Source organism: Choloepus didactylus, chromosome 2 (assembly GCF_015220235.1).
Source record: "Choloepus didactylus isolate mChoDid1 chromosome 2, mChoDid1.pri, whole genome shotgun sequence".
Taxonomy (NCBI): Eukaryota; Metazoa; Chordata; class Mammalia; order Pilosa; family Megalonychidae; genus Choloepus; species Choloepus didactylus.
Window position 1 is genome coordinate 6785612 of NC_051308.1, and position 25066 is coordinate 6810677.

A 25066-nucleotide genomic window follows, 5' to 3' on the forward strand; every position below is an offset into this window, starting at 1 on the left:
CATTTGCCTCTCTACTATTCGCATTGCCCAGCTCAGTGGCCCAGTGTTCTAGTTTGCTGATGCTATGGAATGCAACACACCAAAGATGGATTGGCTTTTATAAAAAGGGGGTTTATTTGGCTACACAGTTACAGTCTTAAGGCCATAAAGTGTCCAAGGTAACACATCAGTAATCGGGTACCTACACTGGAGGATGGCCAATGGCGTCTGGAAAACCTCTGTTAGCTGGGAAGGCACATGGCTGGCATCTGCTCCAAAGTTCTGGTTTCAAAATGGCTTTCTCCCAGGACATTCCTCTCTAGCAAGCTTGCTCCTCTTCAAAACATCACTCACAGCTGCACTGAGTTCCTTCTGTTTGCCAGCTCATTCTGTTTGCCACCCTGAATGGGTGGGGCCATGCCTCCATGGAAATATCTCATCAGTTATCACCTACAGTTTTGTGGGGCACATCTCCATGGAAACATCCAATCAAAAGGTCACACCCTAATCAAAAAGACCAATCAATCTGCCCCACAAGATTACATCAAAGATAATGGCATTTGGGGGACACAATACATTGAAACTGGCACACCCAGCTTCCAGGAAGACAAACAGGGTGGACCTGGGGCTCACCTTCTGTCCAGCCCCTCAGGTGATATCCTAACACACTCACTCCTCATACCCACACAAAGGTCCAGATCCCAGTGATGCTTGATTACATTACTTTCTTAAGTTTACACCCTCACCCCAGGTTCTAAGATTGGCAGACAGATGAAAGCTGATGTGCCAGTTTGGATACATTGCATCCTCCAGAAAATCTATATTCTTTAATGCAATCTTGTAGGAGAAGACTGATCAGTCTTTTGATTAGGGTGGAAAAGTTTGATTAAATTGTTTTATTGGAGATATAGACCTCACCAGTTCAGGATGGGTCTTAATTAAATCACTAGAGTCCTATAAGAGAGCTCACAGATAGAAGGAGCTCAGAGCAGCTGAGAGAGACTTTTGGAGAGATGCTTGGGAGCTGACAGAGATGCTTAGAGATGCATGGGGATGCAGACAGAAGGACGCTTGGGTATACTAAGCTAAGGATGCACAGGAGCTGAAAGGGGAACTGAGACACAACCTGGGACAAGGACATGCCAGCCACGTGCCTTCCCAGCTGACAGAGGTGTTCCAGATGCCATCAGCCTTTTTTCAGTAAAGGTATCTCTTGTTGATGCCTTACTTTGGACACTTTCATGGCCATAGAACTGTAAATTTGTAGTAATATAAACCCCCTTTATAAAAGCCAATCAATTTTTGGTATTTTGCATAATGGCAGCATTAGCAAACTGGAACAGTTGGTTTTATGGAGAATTCAGAGCTTTGGGAATGTTGGTGCCTCCTCCAGATGTGACAGCACAGCTCCCAGGGGGATCTTGGCTCCCCTGAAAATTCTTCTAAATCCTGCAGGTCCATCTCTCTTGCAAAGTGCTCAGGGATGCAGAGCATTTGGGTGCTGATGACCACCTGGGTCTAACAGCTGGGCCCAGGCCTTTCTGGAGGCAACTGTGAGCAATACCTCCTGCTCTCCCTCCAGGGGTGGAGGGCTTTCTTCTAGGCAATGTCCACCTCTGTGTCACTCTCACAATTTCTCATCTAGCCTCAAGTGCACCTTCGTCATCAGGAAGCAGGTAAGGTGGTTACACAAGGAGACAATGGTGAAGGAGAGCTTCCCTGCCTGCAGACATACTGCTTCTTGAAGTTCTCCAGATTGACCACAGACTCCTTGTGCACCATGGCTTGTTGGTTGTTCACTGGCATGATCCAGGGGTGCTTAAGAGCCTCCTGGACTGTGAGCTGCCTCTGGGTCTCTTTAACCAAAAGCTTCTGAATGAAGTCCTTGGCCAGCTTGCTGATCTGACTGAAGAATTTCTCATTAAAGTTATAACTCACTGCTATGATATTTGCCAGTGTTTCCTGCTTTGTGTCTCTTAGGAAAGGGGATGTTCCACTTAGGAGAATGTAGGTGATGACACTTACGTTCCACATGTCAGCCTCCAGCCCCAGGGGCTCAATAGTTCATGATTTCCGGAGCAACAAATTCCAGTGTCCCAAAAATGTTCTTAAACTCAACTCCGTCTTCTATTTCATGAACCAGGCCAAAGTCAATCAGCTTGATGTGTGGAATGGGAATATTCTTGTCTAACAACACAATGTTTTCTGGCTTGAGATCAAAGTGAGCAATTTTCTTGGCATGAAGTTAGTTCACCCCATCCAGGATCTGCTTAATGAAGATGGTGGCCTCCTCCTCACTCAGCAATTCCTTCTGGGCCAGGCAGTCAAAGAGCTCTCCTCTGTACACTAGCTCAAGGATGAGCACCACGTCAGCGCGGTTCTCATAGATGTCATGCAGCATGATGACGTTGCGTGCAGCACCTGCCACAGGATGCTCACCTCCCACTCAATCTCCTCCTGCGCATGCCCCTGCTGGTTGTCCTGGCTCTACCACTTCCTGATAAACTTGGCTATGTACCCAAGTCCCTGTCCTTTTTTTCCCAGCACTACTTCATGATGGCACACTGGCCGAGTTTTGAGGCCATGAAAATATCCAAATCAAAGCATGATCTATGTGATGCTTTCTTCCCGAAGATGAGCTGCTGGAGATCTTTGGCAAAGCACATGGTGGGGTCTACTGGTCTCTCCTTTCTCTTCTGGGTCTCATTAATTTCACCTTCTTGCTTCCATTCTCTCCTGTTGCTCATTTTTATGTGAACTTTGTATTTCAAACTTTTAGAAGGTGGTATGATTCAAATAGATTTTGTAACTTCGCTGAATTCTTTCCCCTGTTGCTTTTATGCAGTGCTAAAAATATGGTGACTTGTTTTCTGAGATTTCTTGGTTACACATTTATCTGTATCTTCCTTTTTCTTTCCTTTCTATGGTCACTGTCTTGCAGAATATTGATATCACTTCCACCTGTTTCTTTTCAGTGCAGTCCTTAGCTTGTCAGCTTCAAGAGTTCACAGGTTACAGAGCTCCATCCCCTTCAAGCCTTCTGCACTTCCCTTGAACTTACTCAGCATTAGTGGGAAACTCCCCTCCCCCATTTTCAGTTGTTTTCAAATCAGCCCTCCATATTTTCCAATGAAAACCTTTTGGCTTCTTTTACGTCTCTTGTTTTCAAGTGCATCATACATCCATTGCTTTCTTCTGATTTCACCTACACAGGCAGATAGCCATGCAGATCTTGTGGCTGTGGTTCATTCGTCCCCATCCACTAGTATTTTGGCATTTGTAGGGATAACTTGATTCCTTTTCGCCACATTTTGTGATGTTTCCTATGGGTGTTTTATTTTGTTATCTACTTGCTCACTTTGTTTTTATGTAGGAATTTGTAAAGATACAAAACTGTACACCACTGCCACCACCTTTTTCCCAGTATGGAATTTATATCATTTTACATATAGTATATGAGCCCCATTTGTAATCTTGTCCTTGACCTAAAATGTATGGATGAGTCTGCTGAGGAGGTAGAACTTCTATTTTGACTGGATGTCTACGATAACTGAATCTTCTGCTTATAATTTTATACAATTGGTTATTAGAAAAATCCCCCACAGACTAATTTCTTTCCCTGTTAATGTCTCTTCCATTTTCCACATACTCCTGGTGCTAAGTGACATAAGGATATAGATATAATCAAAATATGGCTTTGGCCTGAACCAGGTGTGGTAGATTATTTAATGCCCCCCACAGACATGGAAGGAGAAGTCAGAGGAGGAGAAAGAGGAAAACAGATGCCCATGTGATGGATGCAGAGATTGATTGCTAGAAAGCCAGCAGCAGAATGCTGCTGACTTTGGAGAAGGCATGGCCGGCCAATACCTTGATTTTAGATTTCTAGTCAGCAACCTGTGAGAAAACACATTTCTGTTGTTTAAGCCAACCTGTCTGTGGTATTTGTTATGACAGCCTTGGCAAATTAAGACACCAGGTAAATCCGCACGGCGGGAGCTAAGAATATTCCTAGAAGCCAATCTTACCCAAGGACATCTGGAAAGACCTTAATTATTTATAGGAATTGACTGAAAAACCACATAAATATGTTCTAATTAGCCTACATGTAATGGATCTACAGCCCAACTTTTCCTTAATTGCATCACAAAATTCTCTCTGGTCACCCAATGCCACCCAACACAAGGGAAAGTTTGACAGAGGGGAAGTTGAGTTTAAAGGAAAGAATGGTCTCAACCAATTGTGGTTAAAATATTTTACTTTTACAATTACTTTATTTTTACAAACATATAATTATATGGAAACATTGGAGGGACCCTGAAAGTTAAGTTTCATTTGCTTCTCAATAAATCTACCTCTAAACCTTTCACTACTGTTCTTTTCACACACACACTCATTACTGGAAAACAATCTGCTATATAATTGATTGTGGAGGGAGACAAGTGTTTCATCCATTGCAACAGACACAATGAGGCAATTATTGAATTAGTGGATAATTCCAAAAAATAGATTTCTTACAATATGTATAAACTTTAGAACAAAGTACTTTTAAATTATTCAAAAATGCATGGTCTGCTATTTTGCAACATGTTAAATCTGTAAATAAGTTAATCTGTTCCCAGATAATGAAGTAAACTGCAAATTTACTTCATTATCATGAATATGATAATGATTCATATTATCATGAATATGAGTAGAAATCTAAGTATACTTTTTAGATGTTTAGCCCAGTAGGCTGCTTATGGAAACATGGAGAATACCTTATTAATTAACATGCCACTAAGCAGTACATTTCATCTATCAGTCAGTTACTCTGCACAACCTAAATTAACTCACATTTGAGGTTTATATCAATGACTGCTGCTAGAACCTGAACGCCTTTGAAATCAAAGAAAAATATTCATAGATATGTTGATGTTTAGTTAATTTCTTTATTCTCTGATTCCTGAAAATTGATAATTTACTTACAGGGCCAAATAAAATAACAAATGTTTAACATTTATTGACTTCTTACTTTGGGCTGAGAACTGTGTTAAGTCTTTATATATCTATATCATTTAAACCTGAAAGCAATTCTATGCTGCAGATACTATTTTACCTATTTTACAGATGGGCTTTTGTAATTAAGAATTTTGTGCAAGGCCATGTGGCAAATGGTAGATATGGAATCCAAATCCAGGCAATTTATTCACAAAGTTAAACCTCTTAACCACTATGACAACTCTCCATTGATAAGAACATGTGACTAACTTTAACTTTACAATTCCTATCTGTGTGAGATAATATTGTATCACATACTTTCATGTAATTATATATGTATTTTTTTACTTGTTATTTGAAGTATATTCAAACTTACAGGACAATTAGCAAAAGTAATACAAACCCCAAACAGAGAACTCCAACAATATCCCCCCTCCCTCCACATACCCAGAGCCATCAATTTTAACATTTTGCCACATTTGCTGCATCTATCTATCTATCTATCTATCTATCTATCTATCTATCTATTTATCATTGATCATCTATCTATCATCTATCTACTATCTACTATCTATCTATCTGTTATCTGTCTGTCTCTCTATCACTCTATTTTCTGGACACTTGAGTATAGTTTGTATGCATCATGCTCTTTGTTTTTGTTTTTTTTTTAATCTTCATTTTATTGAGATATATTCACATACCACGCAGTCATACAAAACAAATCGTACTTTCGATTGTTTACAGTACCATTACATAGTGGTACACTCATCATCCAAATCAATCCCTGACACCTTCATTAGCACACACACAAAAATAACAAGAATAATAATTAGAGTGAAAAAGAGCAATTGAAGTAAAAAAGAACACTGGGTACCTTTGTCTGTTTGTTTCCTTCCCCTATTTTCCTACTCATCCATCCATAAACTAGACAAAGTGGAGTGTGGTCCTTATGGCTTTCCCAATCCCATTGTCACCCCTCATAAGCTACATTTTTATACAACTGTCTTCGAGACTCATGGGTTCTGGGTTGTAGTTTGATAGTTTCAGGTATCCACCACCAGCTACCCCAATTCTTTGGAACCTAAAAAGGGTTGTCTAAAGTGTGCGTAAGAGTGCCCACCAGAGTGACCTCTCGGCTCCTTTTGGAATCTCTCTGCCACTGAAGCTTATTTCATTTCCTTTCACATCCTCCTTTTGGTCAAGAAGATGTTCTCCGTCCCACGATGCCAGGTCTACATTCCTCCCCGGGAGTCATATTCCACGTTGCCAGGGAGATTCACTCCCCTGGGTGTCTGATCGCACGTAGTGGGGAGGGCAGTGATTTCACCTTTCAAGTTGGCTTAGCCAGAGAGAGAGGGCCACATCTGAGCAACAAAGGGGCATTCGGGAGGAGGTTCTTAGGCACAACCATAGGGAGGCCTAGCCTCTCCTTTGCAGCAACCGTCTTCCCAAGGGTAAAACCTGTGGTAGAGGGCTCAACCCATCAAACCACCAGTCCCCTATGTCTGTGGTCATGTTAGCAACCATGGAGGTGGGGTAAGCGAACACCCCTGCATTCTCCACAGGCTCCTCAAGGGGGCACCACATCTTTTTTTTTTTCCTTGTTTTCTTTTTTTTTTTTTTTAACTTTCCCTTCTTTTTTAAATCAACTGTATGAAAACAAAGTTAAAAAGAAAACAAACATACAATAAAAGAACATTTCAAAGAGACCATAACAAGGGAGTAAGAAAAAGACAACTAACCTAAGATAACTGCTTAACTTCCAACATGTTCCTACTTTACCCCAAGAAAGTTACCTAATATAGCAACATTTCTGTGAACTTGCTCCTACTACATCCATCAGAAATTAACAGACCATAGTCATTCCTGGGCATTCCCAGAACGTTAAATAGCTTATCTGTTCTACTTGGATTATTGTTCCCCCTTCCTTAATTGCTCTCTATTGCTAGTTCCCCTACATTCTACTTTATAAACCATTTGTTTTACATTTTTCAAAGTTCACATTAGTGGTAGCATATAGTATTTCTCTTTTTGTGCCTGGCTTATTTCGCTCAGCATGATGTCTTCAAGGTTCATCCATGTTGTCATATGTTTCACGAGATCGTTCCTTCTTACTGCTGCGTAGTATTCCATCGTGTGTATATATCACATTTTATTTATCCACTCATCTGTTGAAGGACATTTGGGTTGTTTCCATCTCTTGGCAATTGTGAATAATGCTGCTATGAACATTGGCGTGCAGATATCTGTTCGTGTCACTGCTTTCCGATCTTCCGGGTATATACAGAGAAGTGCAATCGCTTGATCGAATGGTAACTCTATATCTAGTTTTCTAAGGAACTGCCAGACTGACTTCCAGAGTGGCTGAACCATTATACAGTCCCACCAACAATGAATAAGAGTTCCAATTTCTCCACATCCCCTCCAGCATTTGTAGTTTCCTGTTTGTTTAATGGCAGCCCTTCTAACCGGTGTTAGATGGTATCTCATTGTGGTCTTAATTTGCATCTCTCTAATAGCTAGTGAAGCTGAACATTTTTTCATGTGTTTCTTGGCCATTTGTATTTCCTCTTCAGAGAACTGTCTTTTCATATCTTTTGCCCATTTTATAATTGGGCCGACTGTACTATTGTCATTGAGTTGTAGGATTTCTTTATATATGCAAGATATCAGTCTTTTGTCAGATCCATGGTTTCCAAAAATTTTTTCCCATTGAGTTGGCTGCCTCTTTACCTTTTTGAGAAATTCCTTTGAGGTGCAGAAACTTCTAAGCTTGAGGAGTTCCCATTTATCTATTTTTTCTTTTGTTGCTTGTGCTTTGGGTGTAAAGTCTAGGAAGTGGCCGCCTAATACAAGGTCTTGAAGATGTTTTCCTACATTATCTTCTAGGAGTTTTATGGTACTTTCTTTTATATTGAGATCTTTGGTCCATTTTGAGTTAATTTTTGTGTAGGGGGTGAGGTAGGGGTCCTCTTTCATTCTTTTGGATATGGATATCCAACTCTCCCAGCCCCATTTGTTGAAAAGACCATTATGAATCAGATCAGTGACTTTGGGGGCCTTATCAAAGATCAGTCGGCCATAGATCTGAGGGTCTATCTCCGAATTCTCAATTCGATTCCATTGATCTACGTGTCTATCTTTGTGCCAGTACCATGCTGTTTTGGCAACTGTGGCTTTATAATAAGCTTCAAAGTCAGGGAGTGTAAGTCCTCCCACTTCGTTTTTCTTTTTTAGAGTGTCTTTAGCAATTCGAGGCATCTTCCCTTTCCAAATAAATTTGATAACTAGCTTTTCCAAGTCTGCAAAGTAGGTTGTTGGAATTTTGATTGGGATTGCATTGAATCTGTAGATGAGTTTGGGTAGAATTGACATCTTAATGACATTTAGTCTTCCTATCCATGAACATGGAATCTTTTTCCATCTTTTAAGGTCCCCTTCTATTTCTTTTAGTAGAGTTATGTAGTTTTCTTTGTATAGGTCTTTTACATCTTTGGTTAAGTTTATTCCTAGGTACTTGATTTTTTTAGTTGCTATTGAAAATGGTATCTTTTTCTTGAGTGTCTCTTCAGTTTGTTCATTTCTAGCATATAGAAACATTACTGACTTATGTGCATTAACCTTGTATCCCGCTACTTTGCTAAATTTGTTTATTAGCTCTAGTAGCTGTATCGTCGATTTCTCAGGGTTTTCTAGATATAAGATCATATCATCTGCAAACAATGACAGTTTTACTTCTTCTTTTCCAATTTGGATGCCTTTTATTTCTTTGTCTTGCCGGATTGCCCTGGCTAGCACTTCCAGCACAATGTTGAATAACAGTGGTGACAGCGGGCATCCTTGTCTTGTTCCTGATCTTAGAGGGAAGGCTTTCAGTCTCTCACCATTGAGTACTATGCTGGCTGTGGGTTTTTCATATATGCTCTTTATCATGTTGAGGAAGTTTCCTTCAATTCCTACCTTTTGAAGTGTTTTTATCAAAAAGGGATGTTGGATTTTGTCAAATGCTTTTTCAGCATCTATTGAGATGATCAATTGATTTTTCCCTTTTGACTTGTTAATGTGTTGTAATACATTGATTGATTTTCTTATGTTGAACCATCCTTGCATGCCTGGAATAAACCCCATTTGGTCATGGTGTATGATTTTTTTAATGTGTCTTTGGATTCGATTTGCAAGTATTTTGTTGAGGATTTTTGCATCTATATTCATTAGGGAGATTGGCCGGTAGTTTTCCTTTTTTGTAGCATCTTTGCCTGGTTTTGGTATTAGATTGATGTTAGCTTCATAAAATGAGTTAGGTAGTGTTCCATTTTCTTCAATGTTTTGAAAGAGTTTGAGTAAGATTGGTGTCAGTTCTTTCTGGAAAGTTTGGTAGAATTCCCCTGTGAAGCCATCTGGCCCTGGGCATTTATCTGTGGGAAGATTTTTGATGAGTGATTGGATCTCTTTTCTTGTGATGGGTTGGTTGAGGTCTTCATTTCTTCTCTGGTCAGTCTAGGTTGTTCATATGTTTCCAGGAAAGTGTCCATTTCCTCTACATTATCCAGTTTGTTGGCATACAGTTGTTCATAGTATCCTCTTATAATTTTTTTAATTTCTTCAGGATCTGCAGTTATGTCACCTTTTTCATTCATTATTTTGTTTATATGGGTCTTCTCTCTTTTTGATTTTGTCAGTCTAGCTAGGGGCTTGTCAATCTTGTTGATCTTCTCAAAGAACCAACTTTTGGTGATACTTATCCTCTCTATTGTTTTTTTGTTCTCTATGTCATTTATTTCTGCTTTAATCCTTGTTATTTCTTTTCTTCTACTTGGTTTAGGATTGGTTTGCTGTTCATTTTCTAGCTTCTTCAGCTGATCCATTAGTTCTTTGATTTTGGCTCTTTCTTCCTTTTTAATATATGCGTTTAGTGCTATAAATTTCCCTCTTAGCACTGCTTTTGCTGCATCCCATAGGTTTTGGTATGTTGTGTTCTCATTTTCATTCGTCTCTATATATTTAGCAATTTCTCTTGCTATTTCTTCTTTAACCCACTGATTGTTTAGGAGTGTGTTGTTTAACCTCCAGGTATTTGTGAATTTTCTAAGTCTCTGATGGTTATTGACTTCTAATTGTATTCCACTGTGGTCAGAGAATGTGCTTTGAATAATTTCAATCTTTTTAAATTTATTGAGGCTTGTTTTATGTCCCAGCATATGATCTATTCTGGAGAAAGTTCCATGAGCACTAGAAAAGTATGTGTATCCTGGTGATTTGGGATGTAATGTCCTGTATATGTCTGTTAAATCTAATTCATTTTTCAGATTGTTTAGGTTTTCAATTTCCTTATTGGTCTTCTGTCTGGTTGATCTATCTATAGGAGAGAGTGATGTGTTGAAGTCTCCCACAATTATTGTGGAAGCATCAATTGATTCCTTCAGTTTCTCCAGTGTTTCTCTCATGTATTTTGTGGCACCTTGATTGGGTGCATAGACATTTACGATTGTTATTTCTTCTTGCTGAATTGCCCCTTTTATTAGTATGTAGTGGCCTTCTTTGTCTCTCAAAACATCCCTGCATTTGAAGTCTATTTTATCTGAGATTAATATTGCTACACCTGCTTTCTTTTGGCTGTAGCTTGCATGAAATATTTTTTTCCATCCTTTCACTTTCAGTTTCTTTGTGTCCCTGTGTCTAAGATGAGTCTCTTGTATGCAACATATTGATGGTTCATTTTTTTTGATCCATTCTGCAAATCTATATCTTTTAATTGGGGAGTTTAATCCATTTACATTCAACGTTATAACCGTGAAGGCATTTCTTGAATCAGCCATCTTAGCCTTTGGTTTATGTTTGTCATATTTTTCCCCTGTCTCTATTAATATCCTTTATTGTGCCCATACCGAATCTCTTTAGTACTGAACCTTTCTCCAAGTCTCTCTGTCCTTTCTTTGTTTCTCTGTCTGTAGGCTCCCTTGAGTATCTCCAGTAGGGCAGGTCTCTTGTTAGCAAATTCTCTCAGCATTTGTTTGTCTGTAAAAAATTTAAGCTCTCCCTCAAATTTGAAGGAGAGCTTTGCTGGATAAAGTATTCTTGGCTGGAAATTTTTCTCACTCAGAATTTTAAATATATCATGCCACTGCCTTCTCGCCTCCATGGTGGCTGCTGAGTAGTCACTACTTAGTCTTATGCTGTTTCCTTTGTATGTGGTGAATTGCTTTTCTCTTGCTGCTTTCAGAACTTGCTCCTTCTCTTCTGTTTTTGACAGTGTGATCAGTATATGTCTCGGAGTGGGTTTATTTGGATTTATTCTATTTGGGGTTTGCTGAGCATTTATGATTTGTGTATTTATGTTGTTTAGAAGATTTGGGAAGTTTTCCCCAACAATTTCTTTGAATACTCTTCCTAGACCTTTACCCTTTTCTTCCCCTTCTGGGACACCAATGAGTCTTATATTTGGACATTTCATATTATCTATCATATCCCTGAGGTCCATTTCGATTTTTTCAATTTTTTTCCCCATTCTTTCTTTTATGCTTTCATTTTCCATTCTGTCATCTTCCAGGTCACTGATTCGTTGTTCAGCTTCCTCTAGTCTTGTACTATGAGTGTCCAGAATCTTTTTAATTTGGTCAACAGTTTCTTTAATTTCCATAAGATCATCCATTTTTTTATTTAGTCTTGCAATGTCTTCTTTATGCTCTTCTAGGGTCTTCTTGATTTCCTTTGTCTCCCGTACTATGGTCTCATTGTTCATCTTTAGTTCTTTGAGTAGCTGCTCTAGGTGCTGTGTGTCTTCTGAACTTTTGATTTGGGTGCTTGGGCTTGGGTTATCCATATCGTCTGGTTTTTTCATATGCTTTATAATTTTCTGTTGTTTTTGGCCTCGTGGCATTTGCTGAACTGGATAGAGTTCTTTTAGGATTTGTAGACCAATTGAAGTCCTTATCTCTAATTTATCAGATCTACAGCTTCGTGGAGTACACTTTCTCTAACTAACCAGCAGGTGGCGTCCACGAGCCACCTGTTCTCCACAAGCCAGTTCTCCCCTGCTTAGCCTTTTGGTGAGTGGGGGAGTGAGTCTTGTGGGGTCCAATTGGTGTACCAAGCTTGCGTGTGTAGTTGATGTTGCCTGCCCTGTATATGGGGCGTGTTTCTGGGCAGTCAGGGAGGGGGGGGTGGCTCTAACAATCAAATCTCCCTGGTGATCCTAGAGTTTTAAAGCTGCTGCAATAGTCTAATCCTTCAGTTCAGTCCTGCCACAGTTTGTCTCTGCCACTGACCCACAAGTCCTTGGTATTGGCGTATGGCTCCTGAGACTTGCAAGTGGGCCCCTCTTCCAGGCCATGCACCCCGGTTCCTCTGTTGAGGGATGACTGTGCTATGTCACAGGTGAGTGCCATCCCCCCAGGGCAGTTCTGGGCTGCTGGGCTGTGTAGGGAAGCTCCCAGTCTGCTGAAATGATGGCTTAATGGGGCTTTGTTAATTCACACTTCTCTACCTTCCCAACTCTGGGACAATCAGCTGAGGTTGCAGGGAAGGCTAATGTCCACGCCCAGTTTTGTGATGTGTGCCTGTTATTTGAAGCACTTCCGTCACACTGGGTTGTCTGGGGCAGTTCTGGGCTATGGGGCTGGCGATGGGCAGGAGTGTTTCCTGTCCACCAGGATGATGGCTGTGAGCGGACACCCCCCTTTTCTTGGGAAGTTGTGGTGTTTAGTGAATTTTCTCAGCCACTGGATTATTGCGTTTTGTCTCAGAGCTCTCCTAGTTCTGCTCTTGACTTGACCTGCCCAAATTGCAAGTCTTTGAAGCTTTCTGTATTGGGCTTCTTAGAGTAATTGTTTTAGAAAAAGAAAAAAGGATTAAAAAAAAAAAAAAAAAAAAGGGCCCTCCTCAGAGATCTAATGGGTTATTGAAATGCTAAGAGACAAAGCAAACAGGGCCATTAAGGAAAGGTCCACAGGGCAGAGAGATCAGCTTTTCTTCGGGATTTGCATATGCGCCTCAGGGCCTGAGCTTGGGCCTGAGCTCTGCCCTTCCCCTTTCTATGTTCACCAGAACTCCAAAAATCCTCCGCTTTTATTTTGGAGTTTTTCGTGTTGTTTTTTTTCTATGCCTGTCTCCTCTCTGCTGGGCTGGCTGCTCTCAGATTCTCTGGTGTCTGGTCTCCGTCTATCTATGGTTGGAGTTTGGATCAGCAGAATGAGTTTCCGATAAGGGCTGCCACTGCAGTTCTCCCTTCTCCTTCCCGGAGCTGACAGCCCCTCTTCCCACGAGACTGAGCCTGGTAGGGAGGGGCGCGGGTCCCCTGGCTGCAAAAACTTACAGATTTCGCTGATCTCAGCAGTTCCACGTTTTCATGAGTGTTGTATGAAGTATGCCCAAAGTCAGATTGCTCTGTGGTGTCCAGTCCACGCAGTTCCTGGCTTTCTACCTACTTTCCTGGAGGAGTAACTAAAACATACAGCTCACCAGTCTGCCATCTTGCCCCGCCTCCCCATCATGCTCTTTGGGCACTTAATACTGCCATGTACTTTTCTTAAGAGCAAGAATATCTGGCTATTTAACCCACCTGAAGTGCAGCTATCAAGTTCAAGAAATTTAACATTGTTACAAAGCTTACAGTCTGTAGTTTAATTTTTTATCATCCCAATAATGTCAATTTGAACCTTTTCTCCTCCTTTGCTAGATCCAACCCAGGATTATACATTGCATTTAACTGTCATTATTCCTTTAGTTGGTCTGTTTTTTAAAAAAAAAATTGGTGGAAACATATATACAACATAGATTTTCCCATCTCCCAAACATACTATTCAATGGGATTTATCACATTCACAATATTGCAGTATCCTCACAACCTTATGTTACTAAAACTTTCCCATTTCCCCAAACAGATACCCTACAATCATTATGCCTTAACTCCCCATTCTCACTGCCCCCTGCCCCTGGGAAACTGTATTCTAATTTCTGTCTCTATAAGTGTGCATATTCTCTGATATTTTCTTTGCATGGGGCTCAAATTTAATATCCTAAAATTGTAACAATCTTGATTGCTTAACTTCAACAATATTCACAAAATATATTCCTATACCTTTCCACCCCTGTCACCTTTATGTATTTCTTGTCACAAACTACATGTTTATTCATTATGAGCCCCAAACCACTGATTTATCATTCCAGTTTGTGCATTTGCCTTTTAGATACTCTAGAGAGTAAAAAGGGGAGTTACAAACCCAAAATACAATAGTACTGACATTCATATTTACTCATGTCATTAACCTCACTGAAGATCTTTATTTCTTCATGCAGCTATTGTCCTTTCTTTACTCTCTTTAGCATCTCTGGCAGGGCTGGTCTAGTGGTGATGAAGTCCCCTGGCTTTTTCTTTATCTGGGAATGTCTTAATCTCTCCCTCATTGTTGGAAGTCAGTTTTGCCAGATATAAAAAATTCATGGTTGGGAATTTTTTGCTTTCAGCACTTTAAATATGTCATCCACTGCCTTCTTGCCTCCATTGTTTCTGATGAGAAATTGGCACTGAATCTTAATTTAGGTACCCTTGGACGTGACATATTACTGCTCTCTTGCTACTTTCAGAATTCTGTCATGTATGGCATTTGACAGTTTGATTTTACTATATCATGGTACAGGTCTATTTGAATTCAGAGTTCATTGAGCCTCTGGATGTGTACATTCATGTCTTTCATTAAATGTTGCATAGTTTCACCATTATTTCTTTGAATATTCTCTCTCTCCTTACTCTCTTTTTTTTCCTTCTGGATTTCTATGATGTGTTGATTGGTACATTGGATGGTATGCCATGGGTTCCTCAGGTTCTGTTCACTTTTCTTCGTTCTTTCTTTTTTCTGCACCGCAGACTGAATGATTTCAATTGTTTTATCATCAAGTTCTCTGATTCTTTTTTCTGCCAGCTCCAATTTGCTGCTGAACACGTCTAGGGAGTTTTTAATTTCTGTTACTGTGGTCTTCAGCTCTGTTTGGTTCATTTTAATAATTTTGATCATTCTATTGATATTCTTTTGTGTTCCTCTATTGTTTTCCTGATTTCCTTTAGTTCTGTGTCCATGTTTTCCTTTAGCCCTTTGAGCATATTTAGGACCATTTTTAAAAGTCTCTGTACTATGTGTCCCAGTTCTGCTCCTTCTCACTGATGATTTCTAATGCTTTAATGTTCTCCTTTGCCTGGGCCATCACTTCCTGTTTCTTTGTATGTTTTGTAATCTTTTGTTGAAAAAGAAAATATTGGGCATTTTGATATTTTAATGCGTTATCACTGGAATCTAGAATACAAGCCATCTGTTCCTTAAGCTTGTACCCAGCTAGTGTTATGAGAGAGCTTTCCTTGTAAGTCAAGAACTAATGAAGGAGGAGAAGGAGAAGGAGGAGGAGGAAAGAAAACACCTTTCCCAGTCTGTGCAGATTGACTTGTGGTGAGTGCTCTCCTTTAGCGTCTATTACAATGAGTTTGGAGACTAGCCCTAGGTCAAAATGTAGGGGCATCTCTGAGCCTTTCTGCACATGCATCTTGTCTTGGGCATATGTGTGTGGGCCTAGGATTTCTGCCATTTACACAATTCTGAATGTTCCCTCATGGTCCCAGCACTGCCCTGTATGTCCTTCGGCCTGCAATCCCTTGCCCTCAGCAGCATGTCTTGATTGTTCCTCCACAGTCTTCTGTAGGAGCGCTCTATGAGCTGCCTTCCACACACAGGGCAATTTCTACGGCACGAGTCCCTTAGGCCACCACCAGACAGGTTGGTCCAGAAATACACGCTCCCAGTATGTGCGGGAGAGTTACTCTGCTCCTTCTGGCCTGAGGTCCAGGGATCCACTTACTGGGAACACAGGCCAGCTCTGTGCTGAGCTACTGAGGAGTAGGGGAGGGGCTACCAGGGCACCACAAGATCCTACCACCTTTAAGTAGCCTTTTTCTTGATTTGGTGCTCACCCTGTTACTGAAGTTCTATAACTTTTTTCTGGAGATTTTCAAAAGGGATTTCTGCCTTTCCTTGCTGGTTGTTCAAAGCTTCTGTAGGGGAATGAACCCTTGGAGTGAAGTGTCTCACTCTGCCATCTTGATTGGGGCAAATTCAGAAATATAGATTTTGGTAGAGTCAGAAAGTTCTTTCACTATTGGGCTGAAATCTCTTGCAATTTTTTGCAGCTGCAGGGATTGGCAAATCCAAATTCTGTAGGAAAGGCTACAAGATGGAAACTCAATGAAGGTGACATTGAATTCCCTAGGAGAAGCTGGCTAGCTGAAGTAGAGGTACTAGTTCTTCTTTCTAAGTACCCATTTTTTAAAAATGCAATTTTATTGAGATGTAATCACATAACATACATTCAAAGTGTACAAACAGTTGTTCACAATATCATCATATAGTTGTGCTTTCATCATCACAACCAAACTTTGAACATTTTCATTACTCCAAAAAATAAAATTAAAATTAAAATAAAAAAAGAATATCCAAAACATCCCATTCTGCCCCCCACACTGTTCACTTACTTTTTTAAATACAGTTTAATTGAGATATATTCACACACCCTACATTCATCCACAGTGTACAATTATTCACAGCACCATCATACAGTTGTGTGTTCATCACCAGAATCAATTTTTTAACTTTTTCCTTACTCCAAATTAAATATAAAAGCAAAATAGAACACCTAAATCTTCCCATCCCCTCAATCCCACCTATTCATCTAATTTTTGTCACCATTTTTCCACTCATCTGTCCATGCACTGGATAAAGGGAATGCGAGCCACATGGTTTTCACAGTCACACAGCCACATCATGCAATCTGTATAGTTACACAGTTGTCTCAAGAATCAAGGTCACTGGGTTGCAGTTCAGCAGCGTCATTCCAACACACTAAAGACTAAAAAGTGATGTCTATATAGCGCATAAGAATACTTCCAGAGTGACCTCTCGACTCCACTGGAAATCTCTCAGCCATAGGAACCCTACTTTGCTTTCATCTCTCTACCCCCTTTTGGTCAAGAAGATCCTCTCAATCCCACAGTGCTGGGTCCAGGCTCATCTCCAGGAGTCATTTCCCAAGTTGCCAGGGGGATTCACACACCTGGGAGTCACATTCCACATAGGGGGGAGGGCAGTGAGTTCACCTGCCAAGTGGCTTAGAGAAAGAGGGGGCCACATCTGATCTAAGTACCCAATTTTTAAGTGAACTTGTTGCAGATTATAGTGTAGTCAGGTAATGAATATAGATTTTGCAATTGGCCAGTGTCACTGTTGGAGGAGGTTTTGCTGATGGCCATGGATTGGTGTCACCCGGTTGAGGTGCAATGATGTGTGGTGTGTTAGACACTCTAGGGTGGTTGTTGGTTAAACAAAGTCAATCCCCAGAAATTCCTCTGGAAGTGTTAATTTGGAGCCATTTCTTTCAAAGAGGTCTAAATACTAAACTGGATTCAAACTATATAATTCTGTTATCATTATTTTCTGTGATCTCTAATTTAAGAGCAATGAGCAAAGGCAGAAAACCAAAACAGTCAAAAGCCTGAATGGGACCTTTTATCTATTAGGAATCTGAGAGCCAATGAAGTACAAAGATTCACCAAAGGTCTACAATGAAGCCAATACTAGAATTCAGACCTTGTTACTCTTATTATAGTGCTTCGTGAACAATAACATACTGCAACTCAATTCAAGCATAAGAACTCATTCATTCACTCAGGCCACAAATATTTATTAAGCATCTACCAGTTGACAGGTATTTATACACACAAGGAGATACATCAGCCAAGAAGACAAAGTGTCTTTTTTTTTCTCACAGTGTTTGAGTCTACATTGGAACATGGATAATGTGTAAAAATAATAGAATGATAATAGTAACAAAACAATGACAAATGAATAAGTAGCAAGTAAGACAATTTTATATTGTGATAAGGGGAATGAAGAAGGTAAAAGAATGAAAATGAAAAGTTACAATAATATTCTCAGAAAAATAAAAGAATTTGATGAAAATGAAAAGTTACAATAATAAAGTATTCTCAGAAAAATAAAAGAATTTGAAAAAGGAAATTAAGTCCAATATTCTTGCACCCATTTCTCTAACAAATCAACAGTTAGGCTACTCTGTTATAACTGTATAAAGACTGGATTAGTGGTTCTCAAAAGGGGGTGATTTTGTCCCCCAAAGGGGGTGATTTTGTCCCCCAGGCTGTGTCTGGAGACATTTTTGATTGTCAAGGCTAAGAAGACACTATTGGTGTTTAGTGGGTAGAGGCCAAGGATGCTGCCTAAACATCCAAAATGAACAAGACAGTACCCCCAACAAAGAATCATCTGCTCCAAATGTCAATAAGGCTGAAGGTGAGAAACTGAACTACACTAAAATAGAGGCTGTTATCTTAGTAATACTCTTAGGTTTATCACCAATTCCTTATTGAAAACGACCTTTAAGTTGATATCTGAACCCACTGTATATATTCATAAGAATTTGCTTACTATACATCTATAGGAAAGTGCATGTATGTCTCATTTCACACTCAAGAACTCCTTCTGTCTTCCTAGTAATATCACAGCTATTATTTTATACAGATTTTTGAACTAAGTGAACTCAGGATAATTGCTGTCAAGTTTTTGTCTAAATCTAGTAAACAGCAGCCTTTTTAGAATAGTATCTTAACCAGAACTGTGTCTGCCAGAGAGTGCTCTGCATTTCACATGCATCAGAGAAAGATGATTCTATATTCTCCTTTGTCCATCAAGCCAAGTAATTTGCTTCCCTATACACTATGAAGATCGAGTCTTTACATGCAAGAATAAGCATGTAAATCTGAGACAGACAGCTCAGCTGAGAGGTGACTGCTAAGGATCAAATCCAAACAATGGGACAAAAGGCATGAAGTAAAATATCACATGGATAATAAATTAGTAGGAAGTGAGGAATGCAGTCAGTACAAGAACCTACAAAGGAGCAAAATTAGAGGAGTCAGACCATACAAATTTATCCCAGCTGAGCAGCACAATTAAGAGATAAGTTTACTAGAAACAGATGAGTGCAAATCCAATATAGTAATGACAGGGCAGAATGAGGAACATTCACACACAATGAAATAGCTCACAAGGCCTATTCAAACTGGCTGACCTTAAGCTGGGAGTTTTGCCTTAAGATAAAGGCAACATGGACCTTTGACACAGGCCCTGCTGAAGGTTGATCAGAGGTCAGATTTGAGGCAGAAAAGTGTGATTACCGAATCCTAGCACAAATGATATTAGACAGAAATTTAAAAAGGCACAGTCAAAACTTGGTGGAATAATATAGGCTTTTTAATCACCCCCAAAGAGCAAATCATGTTTGTAATTTCATCACCAAATTCATCTAATGAAAATTCAGAATCACTCATTAAAAGGAAGATTAAAGAATGATCATTGACTTTCAAAATAAGCCTTTAATTTACAAAGTGATGAGAATTATGATTAACAAAAATATTAATAAATAAAACATATGCTTCTATGAGCCAGGAACAGTATATTATTTTATTTTCTCCTTTAATCCCCATGAGACTCTTATAAAGCAGATACTATAATTTCATTTGACAGTGAGAAAATTGGAAATTAAAGAGGTTAAATAATTAGGCCAATGTTACGTAACAGATAAAGTGGTAGACTTAAGTTTCTAGCATTAGATTTTCTGGTTCTAAAGGTTTTGTACTTTTTTTCTTATTGTTGTTTGCTACATGTTTCCACTGAGAAAGTAATTCATGCACCTGGTTAAAAAAATAAATCACACACTCTAAATAGGTTATACCCATTACTTCCTACTCCAGATCTTCTACTCCCCAGCTCCACTCCCAAAGTATTCATGATTACCAGTTTTTTACACATTCTCTCAGAAAGTCTACAAAACATCTCTTGCTTATACTTTTCATTTTTTGACACAAATGATAGGGTGTAACGCATGATATTTTGCACTTCATAAAGTCATTTTTCTTAACCACTGCCCTAAACTGCTTCCTTCCAAAAGTTAAGCTTTTTGGATGCTATCTAAATTTCATCATTCAATTTTTGAATTTGAAAATAAAAAAATACGTAAATGCTCCGTGGCATAGTCACTAAAAGGCAATCTGTAAGCTTACCTGCAGATAACCAACATTTTAGAGTGGTTGAAGCATGACCTTTCCTATTAGCAATGACCAACTAAGGTTGCTTTAAGGTTATCATGCTGATTTCATGCAGCACTTCAGTGTGGTTGGGGACCCCTGACGGGTTCCCGAGACACTTTTGATGGTCCCCAAGGTCAAAATTATTTTCATAATATTACAGAGATGTTATTTGCCATTTTTACTCTCATTATCTCACAAATGTGCCATGGAGTTTTCCAGAGGCTACATGGTATTTGATAGCACGGCAGATAGAATACAGAAACAGATAGGTGACTACAGCTATCTTCTATTAAGCCAATCATTAAAGACAGATACAAAAACATAAAGCAATGTCACCCTTCTCATAAATTCTTTGTCTTTGGTATAGTTACTTTTCATAGAAAATATTACCTAACATTATTATTATTGCTATTATAAATGTTATTATAAATAAATTGATAAGTATATATTATTATAAATATGATAAATATTTCAAAATGTTCTATTTTTTATTTCTGTTATGGTAAATATTGATAGATAAAACCCAAATAAAGCCACATAAAAGCCCTTTGTATTTCTTGATATATTTTAAGAGTTTGAAGACATTCTAAGACTAAAAAGTTTGAGAACCACTAAGTTAGTGATTTAGAGACTTGCTCACTGTATCACAAAGAGCTTTATCTTGGCTCTACTTATAGAAAAGTGATCTGGCCATGGATGTCACAAGAATTAAAAGAAGAGAAAAGTCCATAAGAAAAGCTGCTATTCTTCTCTAGTTGCTAAGAATGGGCTAAGAATATTTTGTCATCTAAAAACAACAGATTTTTTTTATCCACTTAAAAACAGAAGGAACACTTTTCTCCTTTTAAAATTAGAAAAGAGAGTGGAATTAGCAGAGAAGCAGTTGAATAGTTAATGTTTGGTGGAATGTATTTTGGTGGCATTAAGATAAAAACAACATAACTCAGCTATTTGAAGAGAAAGAAAGCTTCCCAAGCTTTCTCATAGAAGCCACATTTAATGCCAGTTGCCAGTGCCATTGAGAAACATTTACAGTCCCTTTGAATTCATTATAAACAGAATGTCTTAATATGACTAGAATGGAAACCATAGGACGAAATTTCGAAAAATAGAAAAGATTTTTTTTTTTCAGGATTAAAAAAGTGGTCTCTACCAGGGCTCAATTTACCTTTGTGCAAAGCTCCTGACTGACAGCACAGAGCTGAAGATAAACTGGGCCCCATTCATCAAAACAATGGGGGACACAAGTTTGTCTTCTAGGTCTCTCATCTTTCCTTTTCTTTCCTTTTGCCTTCAGCAGTGTCCCCTCCCCACTTTCCTCCCATTTCCACCCCAGCATTTACTGCTTCAACATCTCCCAGCGTCCTCTGCTTTCTTAACCCGAGTGGGGGTCCTGGCTTGACCACTACTTGCTGTGGGACCTAAGACATATCACATCTCCTCTCTGAGCTTCAGTTTACTCATTTATAAGGCAGGGGAGGAATTAATATCTACCATACAGGGTTATTAGGATCAAGTGAGAAAGCTCTTTGCAAATATAAAACTGCAAACAAAATTGGCATATTCTGAAATTTGCATCACTGTAGAATATTTATACTCGGAAGGGTAGGGGTGCGGAGACACCTCTCATGCAATGTATCCTGAAGGTGATCCATTTTCAAGTTTAGTGGCTTTGGGCCCGTGGGTGGAAATGCTGGGCCAGGAGGTTAATATAGTGCTTGTGATAAGCCTCCTCCTTTCTTCCTAATTCCTCTCCTTCATCTCACCCAAGGATCACCCATCTAATCCCAAACCCAAGGATTAAGGGGACCTACCTCTTAATCTTGTGCATTCTCTCATTCCTGTATAGCCACGCTGAACTTTGGCTTCTCTTCTCTTTCTCAACATCAGATCATTAGCCCCTTACCTCCCCACTGTTGGTGTCCAAAGCCCAAATCCAGAACTTCTGCAGCCTCCAGCTTGCTGACCCCATGTTCACTCCCACTGGTTCTTGGGGCTGGAGGAATGTCTCCAAGGCCCTGTCAGAGGGAATGGGTGGGAGGACAGAGAGACAGGTTCATTGGAGTGCCAAGGCAGTACCAGGAGAACTTGGCCATTGGGTGTAGGGAGGGTAGCACGGGGGCAAGGGAACCCCAAATACACTGCAAGTTGACACAGTTAGATTCATTGTGAAGTGATGGTTGGTGATGGTGATGATGACAAAAAGGAATGGTAGGTGATTTCAGGGAACATTCTGGACTGATTACAGATACACTAAAGCAAGAAATTAAAAATTTGTGTTGTGTGTGTGTGTGTGTGTGAAAAGATTATAATAATGACAGCAATGTATATAAAATTATCATGCAGCTCTGTGATGATATGTGTGATAACACATTTCTTGTTTTCTTTGACAACAATAGCAATCAGCTGCATCTGTGTGTTCACGTGTTACCTGTGGGCATCAGTTCCCTGCCCTGGCAAGACCAACAAAGGCCATGAAACAGCAGCCGTGCTTGCAAGGCAGCAGCAGAAGTGGGGCCCTTGTTAATGTGCAGGATGTGTGTGGTGTGTATGGTGTGTGACTGTGTAGGGCGAGTGTGTGTGTGTGGTGTGATCTGTGTGGTATGCAGTGTGTGTGTGTGTGTGTGTGTGAGAGGGTGTGATGTGTGTGTGTGGTAAATATGCGGTGTGGTGTGGTTTGTGTTTGTATGGTATGTGTGTATGGTGAGTGCACGTGTGGTGTGTGTGCGGTGAGTGTGTGGTGTAATTTGTATATGTGGTGTAGTGTGTGTGAAGTGTGAGAGTGGTGTGTGTGTGGTGAACATGGGGTGGGGTGTAGTTCATATGTACGAAGTGTGTGTGTGGTGTAGTTTATGTATGTGATGTGTGGCATGTGTGTGTGTGGTATGTGTGTTGGTATGTGTGTCCCCATCTCTGTGTTTTCCATCTCTCCCTTTTATTGAATTACTTCAGTTTAAAGAAGAGCAAATTTGATGGTCTTGAATACTTGCCCACAATAACAGCATCTGGAATAGTGATTTAAGAGTTATTTTAATGGCAGCAGCAAACTAAAACATTCAAACAAAAGGGTCCTTACACAATTTTTAGCTGTAAAGGAATCCAGAAAGATGTCCTGATTTTACACTATGTATTTTTTCCAATTGTTCACATTATTTAAATAAGTGACTAATGGCATAAATTAAGCTTTATTTCTTTCTAGAGGGTTTATGTTGACAATGACCTGACTACTTTTTGTAATTCATCTCCCAGAAAAAAAAAAAAGAGCAATGATGAGAAAGATTTTTCCCCGAATAATTTACATGACTAGTTATGAGCCAGTGGAAACACAAAAATAAATAAAATCTAGCCCTAATTTCAAAGGCATTACAACATAGTACCTGGGTCAGCAGCCGTAAACACTAACTGCGATATAAGGAGATATAATGGCCTTTGCCTGTTTAACATTGCACTAAGAAATTGAGGAACAAAAAGTTTTATATTTTCATTAAAGTTTTAGCTTAAAAAATAAAGGGAGAACCAAGAATTCTCATATTCCAATATGTTACTAAAAATCTACTGAGCAGAATTAGCAATCATCAGTCAGGATTTTTTTAAAGTAGCAAATCCTCTGTGGAGTCGCTAATCAGTGAAATGAGCTGTTTTTGTTTTGTGTGTGTTTGTTTGTTTGCTTTCAGCTTTTAAATACTAAATTCCTCCTCTAACACAAGGTCCTTTATGCCAAATTCTGGTAAAAGTAGATTGGCTTCTATATGACATTAAGGCAATGGCAAAAATTTGGGACAGTGAACATGAATTATGACACATTTTATGGGGATTAATCAGCAAAATGGAAGCTGTGATTTAGGAATAGAAAAAAATAGGTAAAGCAGAAGCTGAGGTTTTGTACTGAAGCCCTGTATGGATCTTGAAGCAATGAGAGAATACCTGGGAAAGCAGAGTGAAGACCTAGCCCTGTTCTCTCGCATGTTAGGGGGCGAGAGGTGGGACAGGCTGAGGAGAACCAGAGCATTTGACGTGAAGTCATCAAGGGCAGCACTGAGGCTATACAACCGTGGTCCCAGTAGCAGTTGAGGATAGGGGATTGGGTAAATGAGAAGTGCTTAGCTATGGAGTCTTAGTTTGCCAGGACTGGTTGGCTTAAAGAATCAGAATTAATTGTCTCACAGTTTTGGAGTCTGGAAGTCCAACATCAAGGTCTTGACAGGGCTTGCTTTCTGCCAGAGCCTGTAGCATTCTGGAGCTGGCTTGCCACAATCTTTGGGGTTCTGTGACTAGCAGCTCTGAGTCTGTCATGTGATGAGATCTGTCTCCTTGGTCTGTTCCTGTGGCTTTCTCTGACTTCTGGCTTCTACTTCTGTGTCCAGTGTCCTTCCTTATAAGGACTTCAGCCATATTGGACTAAGGGCTAGTGTGATGGCTTGGAGGCTTTATGGACCCCAGGAAACTATGTTCTTAAAGTGAATCCATTCCTGTGGGTGTGGACCTATTGTAAATAGGATTTTTTGGTGAGTAGAATCTTAAGTTAAGATGTGACCCACCTCATTCGGGGTGGGTCTTAATCCTTTTAATGGAGACCTTTATAAGAGAATGAAATTCAAACAAACAGGAAGACACAGAAGCTGAGAGGAAGCCACTGAAGCCAGAAGCTGGAAGCAAAAAAACCTGGAAGAGAAGGGACAGACCAGCAGATACTGCCACGTGACTTGTCATCTGACTGAGGAGTCCACGATCACCAGCAGCCTGTCTTCAGGAAGAAGTTACCGTCTTGATCATGCCTTGATTTGGACATTTTCACAACCTCAGATTTGTAAGCTCATAAACTAATAAACTTCCATTGTTAAAAGCCAGCCCATTACTGGTATATTGCATTTCGGCAGCCTGGCAGTCTGAAACACCCACCCTGATTTGGTTTGGCCCCACCCTAACTAACAACAACATCTTCAAATGTTCACACCCATAGGAATGGGG

General features: G+C 39.7%; 1 pseudogene; it reads right to left on the reverse strand.

Moving 5' to 3' along the window:
* Positions 1-1497: 1497 nt before the first annotated feature.
* Positions 1498-24490, reverse strand: LOC119528234 (annotated as a pseudogene).
* Positions 24491-25066: the final 576 nt, after the last annotated feature.